General features: G+C 27.8%; 1 long non-coding RNA gene across 1 annotated transcript; it reads left to right on the top strand.

The window, feature by feature from the left end:
• The first annotated feature begins 8,099 nt into the window (after positions 1 to 8,099).
• LOC129310368 (uncharacterized) lies at positions 8,100 to 8,660 on the top strand. The gene is made up of 2 exons (XR_008593101.1): positions 8,100 to 8,401; positions 8,510 to 8,660. It is a non-coding gene; the product is annotated as an uncharacterized LOC129310368 (long non-coding RNA).
• The last annotated feature ends 4,076 nt before the right edge of the window (positions 8,661 to 12,736 follow it).

Below are 12,736 nucleotides of genomic sequence, written 5' to 3'. Positions count from 1 at the left end.
AAAACTTTTTTTTCAAAGTGTCTTATAAGATCTCACATTTTTTTCAAAAGTATTTTATAATTTTAAGATGAATGTAGAATTATTATTAATTATTTCGCGGGTAACATTTTTTGTCTGAAAAATACCAAATAATTCAAAACAAAAAATAAAAATTGACTGAAATGTGTTTTTTTTTTTTTTTGTGACAGGCTACTTATTATTTGATACATAATCATGGTTTCATCAATGATCACAACCATTGATTGCTTCTCCAGGACCAGATAATCAACTTCCAGGCAACAAGCTTTGTTAGCTAGCTAGCCAATCTATAACGCAGCAAATTACTTCCTCATTGCTGCGATCAAACATTCAACAGTCATTGTCCAATCCTAGATCAACGTCACCCACGTTTTATTTTCGATTATCCTTAATTGTTCTTTTGAATCACCATGCTACATATCTAAACATTTTCACTCATTTGATATTGGATTTTCAATATTAATATGTTCTCCTGCATTTTTAAACATGTTTTAAGCGGGTGCGTATATAAAAAAAACAGTAGACGCACAATAAAATAAAAACATTTTATAGAGGTTTTAAACTCACATTTGTAGTGACTTTAATCTAGTGATTTAAAAACTAAATTAAATTAGACGGTCAGATCGTCGGTTAGGTTAACGGTTCGATCAAGTTAAAAAAACTATTTGGAGAGGTGAGTCAGATTTGGCCACTTTGAACCTGCGATTGGATTGGGAATTGAAATCAAACCAAGAACCAATTTTGGTTTTCAAAAACTAACTGTTCAAATTTTCTCAAAAAATGATCAATTTTTTAAATCATTTGATATTATATTATATCATTTAGCTTATTAAGTTATTATAAATTTAAAATATTTAGTTTTATTTTTAAGTTAAATAGTAATTTCATATTTATTTCTTATACTTAAATTATAATATATATATATATATATATTATTTTTAATTTAATTTTTATATCATTGATTCGATCATTAATATAACTTAATTGAATTATGTGAATCCTGAACTACATATCTTTTTAATTAAATATTCAATTTAATTTTAAAAATATTACTTTAATCGCTCCAAGCGCTATAATAATAGTTTCCAAAATTGCCGTTGCAAAAGTCAAATCACTACAATTGATATAACTATTTCTGAACCGCCGCAAATAAAGCACTACCAAAGAAGGCACATAATTTGGAAAATTAATTTGAAATATCTCGACAGGAGGAGGCTGTAGCGATTCTAGAACCCCTACAAAATTTGAATTTTATGCCAACATCAAACACTAAAAATATATAACTAATGTATAAAAAAAATATAATTTTAAATTTTTACACTTTATTTAAATTTTATTATTTATTTTCCTATGTCTAAAAGTTAAAACTCTTTGTGGATTGCTTAAAGCGGTTCTGGGGGTTTTCAATAAATTATTTTTAATTCATTTTTTTCCAAATATAAAGTAGTGCTTTATTTAATATTTAAAAAATATATATCTCAAAGACATGCATGTGTGATTTTTTTAATAAGACAGAATGACTTATGGAAATTAGAGACCTTTGAAAAATCCATATCACTTATAAATAGTCACCTGTACTTTTTATAATGATTGAATAGTGTTAATATTGAAATGTTTTGAAAATAATTTAATTTATGTTTTCATGTTTAAAATTATAAATAAATTGAGAAAACAAGTTAAAAATAAAGGTGAAAAGGGTATTATAAAGTAACAATACGCCTGTAATTATCAAAAAGATAAAGGCCAGAAATTAGTGTTCAAGTTATTGTATGTTTTAAAATTATGATTTACTAAATTTTATTTGTCATCTCAGACGAGAATAATCAATTATCCGTGTAAAACTTATAGAAGGATCCTTGGACAAAAGAATATGTGCGACTGTGAATGATTGATAAGCGACTAACCTCCGTTAATTTCTGGCCCTATCACATGGTGAAGTATCGCTAATAACGCCCGTAAGCAACAAAATTAGTATATAGTATTTCTTTCATTTAAAAATACAAAATATTTTTAATTAAATTTAATTTTTAATAAAATTATTACTTACTTTTAAACTAACTTTACGTTTTTATATTCATTCTTATTAAACATCTTATAATAAATATAAAATCATTATTAATAGGGACACTTTTAAAAAAAATAATGATCACATCAAAAAATTAATTTTTTACATTTTTAACACTCAATTTTTTAAAAAATATTTTATATTTTTAAACGGAGGAATATATTATAACCAATCAGCCTCTCTCTTATTGCACGAGTTTTCATTTTAATTTTTTATTTTAATAACGAGCAATCGAGCATGCATATGCATGGCTGCTTTCACTTGTCCAAATTGTTAATGCCACCTCTTACATCAAACACCAACAATACATCACTTTTTCCAAAAGAAATTAATGTTCCCTCCATTTTAAATTATATAATACTTTTTAAAGAGTTTTTTATAAAAAAATATAAGACACTTTAAGTAGATTAATGTTTCATTAAATGTATCAATTCTCATATTATCCTTTTTTTCTCTATAATTAATTTTTTTCTCTTCTATTTTCAATATATTAAATGATGGACATTTTTAAAAGTTTATATTTTTATTTGAAAAAGATAAGGTTGTTAAGTGTATTTAATGAGATTTATTGGTATGTGAAATTTTATCTAAAAGTGTTTTATAATTTGGGATAGAGAGATAAATAATTATATTTATATACTATCCTCAATGCATGGGAGGATGAAATCAACAATATAATACTTTGATTACTACAAAATTTAAGACTTGATTATTTCCAATGACGAGTCTTTGAGATGTAATATGATTTTGACTTTAATTTAAACAATATCCATACGATTATCCTTTTAATTTGTCATTAGATCAAGGTTTTATTTGTTAAAAGGAATTTAATCCTGCCTGACGTCTGTGATATACACGAGACTAAGTATTATGTGCTAGAAAAGAAATTAATACCGCGATCAGTTATCGACGATCTGTCAAGAAATGCCAGCCCAGTCTGTCTGTTTTAAATTTCAATTATTTTTCACCGTAACTTTCTTACTTCGTCGATTGATTAATTTTGAATGCTATCGCTCCATTCTGGTGGCGTTTGTACAGTGCTTTCTTGCATGAATTGCAAAAAAAAAAATAACTAACTAACTAACTAACTAACTAACAAAAAATTTGCCAGTTTAAAAATATCTAACTACCAACTTTATTATTATTGTTTAATTATTTAATTCAATATTGAATACGAATGTATGGTATCACACACACACACACACACACACCAAGTTTCGTAGTCTGATCATCATTTATACGGCATATTGCCGTCTAGTTAATGTTATAGCTATTGAGGGTATTGAGACAAACTGAAAAATAATATCTTTTATTGTATACAAGTGTCTTTTTATTGGAAATGGTTGTGTTCGAAATAAAAGCTTATCTGTTAACGGAATTTGAATTTTGATTATTTACGCCATCGAAGACTAATCCCTTATGCTAGATTCAATCTGGCTGGTGAAAAATAATGCATTTTGTTTTGTCGGTTTCAGATATTAAATCAGGGAAAAATTGTAACACACCAAATTTTTTTAAAAAAAATAATTTAATTCAACCATAGTTGGGTTACAGTCACCCAACACATTTTTTTATATCAATAATTTCAATATAAAATATTTTATAATTGGCTTCAACTCGCACAATATAACATTTCATATAAATTTTTACCTCCCACATGTCACGCTAAATCACATTTGTCCATCCTTATACTCCCAACAAGTAAATTAAATTACATTTGTCCATCCTTATACTCCCAACAAGTAAAATAAACAATTTAGTCAATTTTCAACACAAGCCAGTTATTTGACCTTATAATCATGCCATTTTAACCAATCCAAAGTAAACCAAATATTAAAATTACAGTCATCCAAATTGTACCAAAAATAGAAATAGTTTGAAAGGCATGATTACATTTATATATTCATATAATTGACAATAAACAAAAAAGTCCTAATATTGGCAATATAACACATTATAAATCATAAATTAAATACCCAAAAGAGACAGTGGATTTATACCACTAAGCCTCTGGGACTCCTCCACGTGTCACTCGTGGCTCTTCTCCTAAAAATTGTTAATCACATAATGAGACTCAAAAGTTCCAATAATCAAAGCCAATTTATGATAGTGTATACAAACAGTTAAGTGTGTGCTTATTAAGTGAGAATTAAAAATAATATAATTCCAATAAATATAAAAAATATTACAATACACACAAACAACCATCCTTATATCCCTCCATTAACATCGAACCGTAACCCTCACTCGGTGCTAAATTACCCGACCAAAGGTAGATTAGCCCGAGCCCTTACAAGCCACCTATTGAGCTCCAATAGGGGCGTACCACGTGACACATAAATACAACAACAATAGCAAGTCTCCCAACACCTCCCACAATAATCAAACAAATTTATAATAATATTGCACAATATACAATGTAAAAAAAATTCATAATTTTCTCAATAATCACCCAATTAACATGAAGTAACACTAATCATAAATTAAAAGCATGGTTACCTCGTGGCTTTTTCAATAAATTATTCATTAAAATTTCTCTCTCACCACAATTTTCACCAGTAATATAATCTACAAATAACATATTATTTATAAATATTAGTTTCAATTTTTGAAACTAATAAAATAATTCTAATAATAGAATTAAAAATATAACATAATTTCTAATCTCAATCTTAATACAAATTTAGAGTTAATACTATTAAGTAAAATTTTTAAATTCTCTTTTAATTATCAATAAACATTAATAATCTAAAAAAATTAACTTCTAAACTAATTTCTATTATCAAAATTTTCTTTTTATTTCATAAATTCGTACCTAAAATACCCAAAAATTAAAAATTAAGTCTCTAGCTTAGAATCATAATCCTATAACCATAATAATTCATTTCTCATCCCAAATAATCATCTAAACCTTAATAAATCAACATATATTTTCAGATCTAGTTTAGAATTTGATCCATAAGCCACAGATTCAAAGATCATCAATAAATTTATACTCTAAAACATTTATTATACTACTGACAACCTCAAAAATCATATTTATTCAACATAAAGTTGACTCAATGGTACCAGGTTCAGCCTCAACTTCGCTATGTAGGAGAGGTTGGAGGATCGAACCTAGGAAGGCTCCCTTAGCACAGTGGGTGCGGGGAATAACCCATGAACTACCATGGGGAAAGCAGGCTTGGTTGCCGTGAGGTGGCACGGCCCAGTCCACCACTCGCAACAGTGGGCTCGGGGGGGTGTGACTGTTATAAAAATTCTTTTTCAGGAATAGTTTTTATTTTGCCGTAAACTAAAATCCTTTAACATGGACATGGTAGCCGCACAATGACACCCGTTGTCCGAAACAATCATGTAGTGAAATTGAGGGCAAATGTTCTTCACAGTGATTTCAAAATATACTGAAATTTTATATGTGATCATGTATATTTTGCGTGTATAAGTAATCAGATAAAATTATTGTTTAGGAAATCAATATGTACATAATGATTTCAATGGGTAATATGTATTCCTTTTCCTCCGAAACTCTAGCTGCACAGATAAGCAAAAATGAGGTAGAAGCGTTTGAAGAAAACGGAAATTTTCATAAAACTACATCCTGCAAGGTATATTTATTCAAAACACACAGATAGTAAAACTTATGTTGGAAAAATGTTGTCTTCAGTTTATACTTGACAATCTCGAATCTGAATTTTTCAATATCATTGCATGCTAAATAGTTCCACTAATTAGATTAAAATAATAAATTATCATATGATGACAGCTAACCTTTTCTTTAATTTTATTTTATTTATTTTTTTTTTCCTTTTTTTGCGAGCAAATCCCTCCCGTATGCGCATTCAGGTAAATATTTTAGTTGCCGGAGACTTTTGGAAAACATTTTTTTTGTACTTCACTGTCCAAATTACCATATATAGAATTATAGACGCGGTAATAGCCGTTGGAAATATCAACCAACTTTTCTGAGCATCCTTTTTTAAAAAAAAAAATGGTTTTGCAGGTATCATTTGTTCAAAGAAAAGGGGGGGTGAGTGTAAGGTTTGAGGTTCTCTTGTTGTTAAAATCATATGTTGGGAGTAAATAAGAATACTTTTCATTAATTGAGTATTTTCTAGTTATTAAACATATTCATTGAACCCAATCACATTCCTAGAACTTGGTCTCTTTGCCATTAATCATTCGACGGGGCAGGTTTTTAAATTCTAAGCTATGGCTATAACCTGCATGTGTAGTGTATATATAATTGTTATTATTACTAAGAAAAACAATGACTTGTTGAGCAGGGCATCCGATATTTGACCTATCTGTGCACAAAACATGTCTTTATCTGTGTATATATACTACTTTCCCCAATACTTCGGTTCTTTTCCCCACATTTTACTGCCAGGCAAAGTGGCCAAGCACATGTAATTTATTATTATATGATGCAGTGTTTTAAAAGTTGAGGCTGAACCATGAATCAGAAAAAAATTAGCAAGTTGTAGTTATTGTGGTTTAATTAGTTATATCGATGGATGGTTGAATCTATATCATAATAATTAAATAAAAAATAATATATATATATATGTGTGTGTGTATAATATTAAAAGTATTGATAGTATCATTTTTAGTTCAGAGTTACGTTGTTTAGTTATAACATTTTAATTTTAAATTTTTTCTTTTTTTATATGTATATTTTTTTATTTATATTATTTATTTGTTTAAAGTAAATGAATTTTTAATTTTCTCTACATATTTGTTCATATAATGCCTAAAAAAAAATCTTGCACTCAAGATTTTATTATAATAATTCAAAAGTAAGTTGACATTAATATTTTAAAATTGAATAAAAAATTTTATTAGTGAAATAAGAGTAAAAATATAAAAAGATTCTTATAAAAAAAATATAAAAAAAGATGGCTCAAAATGATCAAGCTAGTTTTGAGTTCAAAATTTTCAAAACTTGCCCGAATCATAGCAGATTAACTCAAGTTGACTATTAAAATAGGTTAAATAGTTAAATCTTTTTTACATGAGGTGTCGATTTAATAATTTCACCATTTGATTTTGAGTTCAAGGTTTTCAAAACCTGTCCAAATCACAGCAGATTAACTCAAGTTGACTATTAGAATAGGTTAAATAATTAAATCTTTTTTACATCGGGTGTCGGTTTGACAATTTCATCATTTGGGTCGATTCAAATCTCAAAATTTAACATGATGCATGATTGACCCTTAAAATGTACAAGTTTTTTTTCATTTTGAGATTTTAATTTTTTTTTTGTGCATGATAGTAAAAGAGATTAAGCAAATTAATTGGAAATCATGGATTTAATACGCTCGAATAAAACATCAAAATGTTAAATTCTTTTTTAATAGATTAAAAAAATTTATTCATAATTAGCAATACAGTCTTATCATTTTAATACAATTATACAAAGGTAATAATAGTTTGGAAGAATTATGATTATCCGAATTTCAAAATTGTCTCCACTGTCCACATAACAGGCAACAAGCATACTATGTTTACATGCCCGATTAACGGATTTAAAAAAAAAAATTAGCCAACGAATTAATGGAAGTTGAATTTCACACTTTTCAGCGTTATTGCATATCAATCAATATATCACTGTACTATATAAATTTTACATCCAGCTTAGCTTCATAAACGAACAATATAATTTTATTTTGTGCATTACGCAAAAATGAATTAATTGTAATTAATTCAACAAAGTGTAAATAAATAAACACTATCCTCCAGCCCGATTTCATCTGGAGTAAAGGATTCTAAAAAGTGGAAACAAGCATGAATATGGATATGAAAATGTAAAGGCAATATCCGGTATGAATAAGAAAAATTAAAATATTTTACTGAATAACGCTTGATGTGATAAAAGGAGGGGAAAAAGAGAGATATAAATAAAAATAAAATTGCTTAAAAGGACTTAAGCATAATATTTATTGCTCAGAAGGACTTGAAATTTAACGAAGGACATGGGTCTTCTGGTGTCAATAAAATAAAACGAGCAAAAGACCTGAGGGCCCTTAACCCAATCCTGTACCCTTCCCTCACCTCTTACGGATCCGCTCTGCTCCCCATTGTTTGGCTGCAGCTCCATGATTCTGACAGCGATGATGGGTCGTCGTGATTTCGACGGCGACAAAGGAGAATAAGGTGAGGTATTGGTTTTGAAGACGGTGGGAGAGGGAGTGAAGAAGGTACATCGTGAGTCTTGAGTCTTCAGCTCGTATTGTTTCCGGTTCTTCCTCTCTCATCTCAGATCTGCCGCTTGCTCGCTGCCGTTGTGTCTGCTTCTTCTTCTTCTTCATGGCCGAGGTATTTCTTCTTCTTCTTCCTCCTTCTTCGTGTTTGCGATTTGCTGGTTATTCTTCATGCCCTTCATCCTTTGTTTTGCACTGATTTTTCCTTCATTATTTGCTGTAGAGGCGACAACAAAACCACAAAGGCCAAGCACTTCAATCCTGAAAATAGGCAATTTACATATCCTTAAAATTGCAATATAAAAATTTGATATCAAGCATAATTTTTAAGACATGTAATTGTGTTTGAATATATGGAAGTTAGATTAAATTTCCTTGAAGGGTGTTTGATATCGTGGAACACTTTGTTTTTATAAAGATCTTGACGTGCTAAGTGCTAACACTGAAAAACCTTATTTGATATATTGGCATTGAGTGACTTTATTTGACATATATTGACATCAAAATTATCGATGACAGAAAACCTCGTAAGATATTGACGATGAATAGCCTTGAGTAAAATATTGATAACATACGACCTTCTTTTGCAAGGACAGATCTAGAATTTCATGGTTGGGGACCACACTGAAAATAAAATAAAAAATGAGGGGCCAAAATCCAGTTCGACTATTTCACAAAGAAAAAAAAAATAAAAACCTTTTACTATGCCAGTGTGGTGACATGTATGGGGGAAAAGCCCCTCCTTGCCCCCTTTGATTCGTCTCTGTTCTTCTAAAATATGTCACAAGTTTTCACGAGTGAATAAATTTGTGTTGAGGTCTTTGTTAGCGATTTTTCCCTGAATAAATTATAAACATTAATAAAATAAACAAATGTGCACAGTGGTGGGTGAGATTTTTTTTTTTTTCCCCAGGCATTCATTCCCATGATTTACTCTCACGATTGTTGGCTTCAATCCTGACGACTCTTCTATCTCCATTTCCCTCATCCTTTTGCGAGAAGGGCCTTACCTTCCTGCTATACTGGCCTCATGATCATTCATCGTATATTGAATTCACAGGCGTGCTTTTATTACCAAGATATTGAACCAAACATAAATAGGTAAAGTAGCAAATTTAGATCTGAACTAGTTTTCTAAAAACGTCTGCCAACCTAAATTACTAAGCAATGTGAAATAAATTTTGAACTTTTAAAAATAAAGTATTCAATAACATGCCGTTAACTTTAATTGACAGATATTATATGAGTTCCATAATAACATGTGGCATTCTACGGGCATTTCACGTTAACATGTGTGAAGATGTAAATTTAGTCATAAATTATTTTTGGAAAAGTGCTAGATAACTTTAATTTAATTAAATATTTTTTTGAGAAGTGCTAGATAACTTTATTACAAAAAATGAATCATCCAACACTTTTTCATTAATTTTGATTAAGTATTATTTATTTTCATACTTATGAGGTCAACAACAAATTAATCTCTCCAATTTTTTTGCCTTTATTTTTAATTTCAACTCAAAAAAAAAGTTTAAAAAATTTTTATTTGAAGATATTTATTAGCACAATGTCAATGAATTACTTGATCATTGTATTTTATTTATCTTTCTCATGTTATGTGTTTTATATGAATAGGAAAATTTTATTTATTATATTTATCTTTTCCATATTATTTAGTACTCCTTTAATTTTCTTTATAAATCACTTCTATCAACTCTATCAATATCAATGTAAAAAAATAAAAAGAATAATAGTATATAAATTTTAAATATGCTCTTACATAATAAATTCAAAAGATAATGTCATATTATTTTTTATCTTCTATAAAAAAATATTTTTTAAAATATTTTTTAAATATTATTTAAAAAGTTATACAATAACTTATAAGTAAAATTAAATAATTTTAATAGAATTTGTCTTGTAAATGGACTGAAGGGAGCATTGATATGAAATCAATGTATACGTGGCACTCATGGTCCCATCATCAGCAATATATTTTTATAATAACTATAGTATTATATTATGGAGTAGGCTCCTATATAATATGAGAAATAATACTTGTATAATAGATGAGAACGACAGGCACAAGCAGGCAGATGCCCAGTACGAGAGGCGGGGGGACACAGCGTCCAATGTGGGAGGGGCCCGCGTGGGGGATTGAAAGTGGTAACACGTGTCCAATCACATGGTGCGGGGCCCAGATACAGCTGGTATTGACAGTTCAGGATGGTTGTGGGGTATGTGTCCGCTCAGTTTCACCTCTTTTTCGCTCCCCTCCTCTAACGAAAAATTCCGTCGGTTCATTTACCCCCAAAAAAACAAAAAAAAAAAAAAAATCCTCTGGTTCTGGTATTTTATTTTCGTTTAACAGTATTAGTAATGATAAGTAAAACTACTTTCTTCGTTAAAAAAATAAAAACCATTTTTAATTAAAATTTATCTTTTAATAAAATAATTATTTATATTTAAATTAAAATCATCATTTTATATTTACCTTTATTCAATAAAATATTTTATTTTAAATAAAAATAAAATGACTTATTTATTAAAAGTGCTTTTAAAAAATACATTAATTATTTTTTAAAATATTAAAAATACTTTATATTTTTTAACATTTAACTCTTTAAAACATAATTTATATTTTTAAATAAAAAATATATTTTATTTAAAATTTAATTGAAAATAGCATATTACTTGGATTATACTTCATCCAACCCTATTTACTATAAAAATTTATAAAATATCTTTCAAGATTTAATTCTATCATTCATGCATGTTTACAAAAGTTATTTTATGAAACGCTTATTGTTTTTAATATCTCCTTTATAATTATCATGTTCCCTTGTTTTGGTGATGTATATTTGACTTTTTGACTTTAAATTAAAAGCTGACGACTAAAACATATATAGGATCAATTTAAAATATTGTGGCAATTTTTTTGCTAATTTTAACCATTTTCCATTTGCGTGATCAGGATAAGAAGTTCCTATTAAGAGGACGGTATTTTTCATAAACTTGTATCGATCATTGCTGAATGCTGTATACCGAAAACAAGGTCAATAAAAGTATTATTATCATGCGTGAGACCCTTGTTTGATTTTTACGGCGCACTAGATGTGAGTCTGCTACCTAACCTGGGCTGGGAGTATGAGAAATTCAGAATCGACTGTATATTGATTTTAAATTATAAAATAACATATTCTTTTAAATGATAATTTTTCACATTTTATATTGATGTATTTGATGATTTAATAAGCCCCTCTTTAATGTCCTTCATTTGTTGCAGAGAAAAACAGAGAGAGAGAGATTTTGATAGAGGTCAAGAGGCTTTCAATTTAGCGGAACCGTGCTCCTCTCAATGCCATATTTATTTATTCTAGTAAGCAGGGCATTTAAATTGATACTCATGTTGTTTTTTAATATTATCATTACTTTGAATTATGATAGTGTGTGTTTGTGCGTTGTTGCTTGATATTTTATGAGAAATACTGGTAAAATGATTTACGCCATACTAATAGGATGTTCATTACATTCCATCCATCAAAAAATGCTAAGCTCTTTTTTTTTAAAAAAAATTTGATGTTAATTTTTTAATATTTTAAAGTATAATTAATATTTTTTAGATATTCTTAACGTATATCACTTTATATTTAATTTAAAATGAAATCTTATTAAATTGACGTAAATATAAAAAGATGATATTAGTTTAAAAGTAACTAATTATTTTATTAAAAGGTAAGATTCAATTAAAAATATTTTATATATTTTTTAATGAAGAGAGTAGTTTTTTTTCACAGTTCATGTTATACATGCTTATAATACTGTACTTATATTAATAATTATAATTTAGGTAGTGTATGGAAACTGGACTGTCATGATATGTAAGTGTAAATATACAGGTGAAATCCAAAAATCAACATATCTAAACATACACGATGCCCCTTTTGAGCTCGCTATCTTAATCTATGCGTCATTTAAAATTCTAAAAAATTAAAAAGATGAATTTATAAAGAGAATAACGGCGATTGATGTTTTCTTGAAATTTTATGGTAAGATAGAAATTTTAAAACAATTCAAAGGCGTCAGTTAAAAACTGAAAAGAATACTTAAATAACATTTAATTAAACGCGCGCGGACACGCATGCACATATGAATGAGAGCAAAGGAGATCAATTAACTATCGACGTTAGTACCTCTGATTTTATTTATAAATTATTTTTATTAATTTTATCAATATTAATATAAAAAAAATATAAAAAATGAAAATAAATAAAATTTTAAACATAACTTTTAAATAAAAAGTAAGTCGATTATATAATATTATTTTTTTATTTCTTTTACCTTTTAAGAGTAATTTAAAAATTTTAATTTAAAATAAAATAATTTTATTAATAAATAACTTATAAAATAAATTAAATTATATTTTTAAAAATGATTTATATGCTAAATTGGA

Source organism: Prosopis cineraria, unplaced genomic scaffold (genome assembly GCF_029017545.1).
Source record: "Prosopis cineraria cultivar Desert tree isolate PC_DT_omini unplaced genomic scaffold, ASM2901754v1 PC5, whole genome shotgun sequence".
NCBI lineage: Eukaryota > Viridiplantae > Streptophyta > Magnoliopsida > Fabales > Fabaceae > Prosopis > Prosopis cineraria.
Note: the sequence above shows the minus strand (reverse complement) of the source record. Positions and strands in the feature narration are given on the sequence as shown.